We start from the raw sequence: 5,989 nt of genomic DNA on the forward strand, positions 1-5,989 counted from the left end.
GCTACTACTGGCCCACCATGAAAAAAGAGGCTGCTGACTTCGTGAGAAAATGCGAGCAGTGCCAAAAATATGCCCCTATGATCTACCAAGCGGGCGAGCACCTCCACTTGGTCGCCTCACCTTGGCCTTTCATCAAGTGGGGGATGGACTTCGTCGGCCCCCTCCCAGTGGGGCGAGGTAACATACGATTTCTTTTGATTTTAACTGAGTATTTTTCTAAGTGGGTAGAAGCAGGAGCATTCGCTCATATACGCGAGCAAGAAGTGATCGCCTTCATATGGAAGAATATTGTGTGTCGCTCCGGCCTCCCCAAAGAGATCAGTTGTGACAATAGGCCCCAATTCACCAAGAAAAGGATCACAGAGATCTTTGAGAAGTGGCATATCAAAAGAATACTCTCCACCCCATATCATCCTGTAGGCAATGGGCAAGAGGAGTCCTCCAATAAATCAATTCTAAACATCATGAAGAAAAACTCGAGAACGCCAAGGGACTATGGCCGGAACTACTACCAGAAGTGCTATGGCCATACCACTCATTAGTCTATAGGATTGATGTAGTAATACTAGTCGAGGTCGAAGAACCAAGTCTGAGATACTCCCATAAGAGCAGGTTGAGGAACGACGAAAGTAGAAGGCAGGACCTCGACGAAGCCGAAGAGCGGAGAGATATGGCTTACATAAGGATGATCGCCCAAAAACAACAGGCAGAACGCTACTACAACAAAAAAGCCAAGGTCAGACAATTCAAAGTCGGGGACTACGTACTCAAGGCCAAAACACAGGCAAGCAAAGACCCGCAGGAGGGCAAACTGGGAATGAATTAGGACGACCCATACAAAATCACGGCAACAGCAAACAAAGGGTCATTTCAACTAGAAACCATGGAAGGAAAACTACTACCAAACAACTGGAACATCGCCCACCTCAAGTACTTTAACTTCTAAGGAAAAATGTTCTTCGAGCCGTAGTCCTTTTCCCTCACCTGAGTTTTGTCCCAATTGGGTTTTCTCGGGAAGGTTTTTAATGGGACGGCAAGGAGGACATTTCAAGCTAAAGTACAAATAGATAAGGACGCAAACCGATTAGTTCATTGCCTAACCTCTTAATACTTCTCCAGGTCGACCAATGAAGGGACTAGATAGACTGGGACTGGAATGCCGGCCCAAAACATGTAAATTTCTCCAATATATATAAGCACAACACAAGTACATAAAGCTCACTCGTGTTTCCGCCAAAACAACGCTGCATCAATTAAGCAAAAGTTACATTCGACCTCGTTCAAATTAAAAATCATTTGACCTCGTTCGAATTAACTCACATTCAACCTCGTGCAAATTAACTCAACATTCGACCTCATTCGAACTAGCTAAACATTCGACCTCGTTCGAATTAAAAAACATTCAACCTCGTTCGAATTAAAAAACATTCAACCTCGTTCGAAGTAAAAGACATTCGACCTTGTTCGAATTCACATTCAACTTCGTTTAGATCAACTGCGCCTTATAGTTAAGCTCATACGGTCCTTGATCATTGTTGGGTTTAGGTTACGTTCGACCTCGTCTATATCAAATAAGTTATGTTTCAAATTAAGCTCCGACAATGTTTGACTTCGTTCAACAACAGTTATTAGCCCCAGGTCAAGACTACCTAGTTCGGCATTTGAACTCGATCAACATACAAACTGAGCTTTTATGACTAAAAGCGGCCAAACGGTAGAATAAAGGAAAGAAGCATACAAGACCAAACAGAGAAAAGATGCAGAAACAAACAAAATAACATTTCATACTCCAAAAATATTCTTTACAAAGGCTAAACAGATGCCCATAAACGTATGCACAAAAATTACAAGGGAATAACTACTCAGCAGCACCATCTCCACCATCGCCCCACCATCAGAGTATGTGTCCTCGTACCAGGCACCTTATTCAATCTCGTCCAAATCCTCTTCGCTATCACTAGTCCCTGATGTTGCAGGGTCATAACCATAGGCGACCCGAGTTGCACGCGCCTTACATGAGCATCCTCAAAATCAGCCTCAGGAACTCTCCTCGCCGTCATCAAATTCCTGAATATGTCTAACTGGGCCTCGAAGTGGATCCACTTCTCATACAAATCCCACAGAACATCGGGATAAACAGAAGTGTGAGAAAAGGATGGCTGAGCCAACAACTGCATCTTCTCAACCTCGAGAGTGGCAATTTGATCGCCAAGGGTCGAGACCTCTTTCTCCAGCCCCCCCAATTTTTTCATCAAGTCGTGCTTCCTTGAGCATGGTCGTCTCCATATCATTCGCCCGTTCGGACCAGAGGATACAGATTGCATCCTCCAATGCCACCACTTTTGCCAAAGCCGCCAACTCAGCCTTCTACAATTCTGCCGTCTCGATGACTTCATCACTCAAACCGTCAGCCTGATCGAACACCGCTTGAGCTCGGACCGCAAAGATGCCACTTCGGTCTGAAGGTCCGCACACTCAGTCTCAACTCTCTTGCTCACTTCGAGCTCTTCTTCTTTGTCTCTAAGCGCCCCCTCGAGCTCGCTGCATTTACTGATGACTTTCATAAGCTCATCATCTTTCTACTTCAGCTCGTCTCTGATAGCTTGGAAATTACCACTCACCGAACCACATGCAAATCTCGCGGTGCTTGTTGCGGTACTCGTGGTACTTCCTTTCCATTTTCTTAAAAGTGGCTCTATGCCTCTCCTCTCGACGAGCACTCTCAATCTCCAAGATAATGTTCTATGAAAAAAGAGCAAAAGAGAAAGAAAGTCAGTCTAAAAAAAGACAGAGCAAAAGAGAAAGAAAGTCAGTCTAAAAAAAAGAGAAAGAGAGAGAAAAATGCAAGGGATAGAAACTAGGAAGATCGAAAAACTTACCCTCAAGGCGAGGCCGGCTATGCCCGATGACAGGGCGGCATCATTGAACGTCGCTAGGGTCCTGCCCTCCGTATTAGAATAAAGGGGACCCAAGGAGGAGACCACGTCCTCCGTGTTCACCAACAGGTCACGGTCCATGGGGATTACGATGGTACGAGTAGACCCCCCCCAACCTCACCTCCACCAGAGTGAATCCTTCATTGAACATCCACACCTCCTCGAGATCAACGTCAGAACCGATTTCATAACCATCCTCGGCAATGCCCTTTCCTCTCTCCTCAGCCGATGAAGGGATACCACCCGGTCCCGAGGATGACGGCTCATTTCTCAGCACAACATCCGCAGCCTCAAACAACCCTCCAACTTCAACCTCAACCTCGGGTAAAGGAACATCTTCCACGACCCTCGTAGGCAACAGAGTTTTGGTTGATAGATTTTCATCGCTCTGTCGCAGCCACGGCGGGCTCACGGTCGCTCCTTGTAGGGTCCACCGCTCTAAATGTCCCATTGCCGACATCCACCGCCCTCCTCTTGAGCGGAACAAGTCCTTCTCGCTCTAGGAAGACTCGTCAACCAAATGTAGCACATTAAGAGGCAGAGTCTCAGATATTGGAGTTGATGATGGTTGAGTTGGTCTAGCTGAGGTCAAAGGTCGAGCTGAGGCAGATGACTGGGTAGACCCAGCTGCGGTCACAATCGAGGTAGATCCCTTCGCATTAGTCGCTTGTCGAAACGCGGGAGTAGGGGCCCTTGACCTCCTCTAACCTCTCCGGGTTGAATACAAAATAAAGGAACAAAATCAGTACCCGCAAAGATACAATCAAAAAGACAACGACAAATACCTAAGGTAAGCAGACTTACCGGGTGGAGGATCCGAATTTCTCGCGGAAGGCCGACCACTCGCGGATACCCATTGTATAAGTAAGGACCCGACTAACCCAGTCATGAATATCCTCAACCAAAGGAGGGGGTTCGACCTCGGCTACGTTTAGAAAAGAGTCAATATAACAAAAGTCGGCCAGCAAAAAGTACAATGAAGGGAAAAGGAAGGGTACTTACGGGCATAGTTCCAAAGCTCAGGGAACCCGCTTGCATTAATCACTACATCTTCGGTTCTGACTTAGAAGTAATTGAGACTGTGAGCACGTGATTTTTGTTTCGCGCGACAATCGCTCCAAAAGAAATAAAAAATAATAACAATTGGTCCTGTTGTACAATTTTTGGATTTTTACATGGCACTTTGTTAATTATTTACGATTTTTGCCCATTTTATTTTATTAAAACAAAATACAAAAAATGTATGTGTCATGCATAATTTGAACCGTAATCCGGTTGTTAAATAGAAAATCATAAATAGGCATCTTGGTCCGTAATTTTTGTTTTGTTTGATTTACCTGCTTCAAATATTTTGATATGTGTGTAAATATTTGTATTAAGTGTCTATTTAATTTTAATTTGATTTACTTGGGTTTGTTTTAAAAAATAAAATAAAAATATATGTAAGAAAATATAAAAGAGAATGCAGAATTTGTTTAAAAAATCTGCTTGGGCTCATTTTTATCAAATTTGAGGCCCAAATCAAGCCCAGAGAGTGAGCCTGCCCCGGTCCAGACCAGCTGATACCCAGATCTTCCAAACGACACCGTTTTAACTTGGTCTTGTAAGCACGTGATTTTTGCTTCACGGACAGTCACTCCAAAAGAAAAATAGTGACAAAGGACCTCGCTGTACAATTTTCAATTTTCCGTAACGTGTGCTGCTAGTCATGTGTGGTTCTGTCCATTTTTGCTATTTTTTTACATTATTAAACAAAATACGAAATGTGTATGTCATGGTAATTAGACCATAATTCGTTCAGTAAAAGAAAATTCACAAAAAATATTCTAGGGTGCGATTTAACCTTTTTAATATTTTGATAATTATGTTAGGTGTTAAATTAATGTTTGTTTGAACTTCATTTTTATTTTTAGTTTTAAAAAATTAGAAGAAAAAAAAAAGAAAAAAGAAAAAAAGAGAAGAAAAGAATGAAGAAAACGGTTTGGGCCAAGAAAATAAACCAAAAATAGGCCCAAACCAATTCGATCCGACCCAGTCCAAACCAGGCCTCAGGCAAACCCCCCAAACGACGCCGTATAAAGGCGTTTGATCTGAGCCGTCCGTCCAGGCCGATCCAACGGCTCAAGACCTTTTTCAACAACCCGTTTTCAAAACCCGACCCAATAACCGGTCTGACCCAACCCCTCACTTAAACCAAATGACCCCGTTTAACTACCAAACGACCCCGTCTCATTTCTCACCATCAGATCCAAGCCGTTGAGATCATCTGATCTAACGGCTCAGATCCAATCCCCTACCCTGTATATAAACCCTCTATCACTCCCCACGCCCCCTATCCGAACCCCCCCTTCATCGTCCCCAAGCTCAAACCTGAAACCCCAAACCCTAGCAAGCCGCCCTAGCTTCCCTTTCACCAGAACCCGGCGGCACGAACGCCGGTGACCACCTCCTGAACACCCTAAGTCCCCCTCACTCTCCTGAACATGGATCTGCTATCCATTTGCCTCGAATCACTTTCCTTCGTCTCGAATCTTCATTTGAAAATTTGAGTCGAACCCGGACCTATGCCAAATTACCCCATCTTCATACCACACATTCCCCTGACCCTCCTCGTGACCAAACCAAGCTTGGTTTGGTCCGAATCTACCCACGACTCCTAAAAAACCAGATCTGAAAATCCGGACCTTAGAACACATGCACCTGGGGAATCCGGCCAGTCTTAACAGGGGTTTGAGGTCTAATAGACCTTAGTCAAGGTGTTCTCATGTGAGAACACCCTGATTAAAGTTTGTTCGGCCTCAAGAGTTCGAAGTTGAGTCAGATTTGGGTCGTTTTGATTTCAAACTTTTTCGGTAAGTTTTCGTTTCTCTTTGTTTAGTTCTAATTAAGTTGTCAGCATGCTTCGTTGTGTTTGTTTGTTATTTTGTTATTTTTCATTCGGATTTCTTCCATCTCTGTCAAAGGCCTCTTATTTGGTCAATTGTTTTCTGTTTGTGTTCTGAATGTACCCCATGATAAACGTGATCGTCAATTAGATTAGTCGTCAAATGAGT

Source organism: Nicotiana tabacum, chromosome 16 (genome assembly GCF_000715075.1).
Source record: "Nicotiana tabacum cultivar K326 chromosome 16, ASM71507v2, whole genome shotgun sequence".
Classification (NCBI taxonomy): domain Eukaryota; kingdom Viridiplantae; phylum Streptophyta; class Magnoliopsida; order Solanales; family Solanaceae; genus Nicotiana; species Nicotiana tabacum.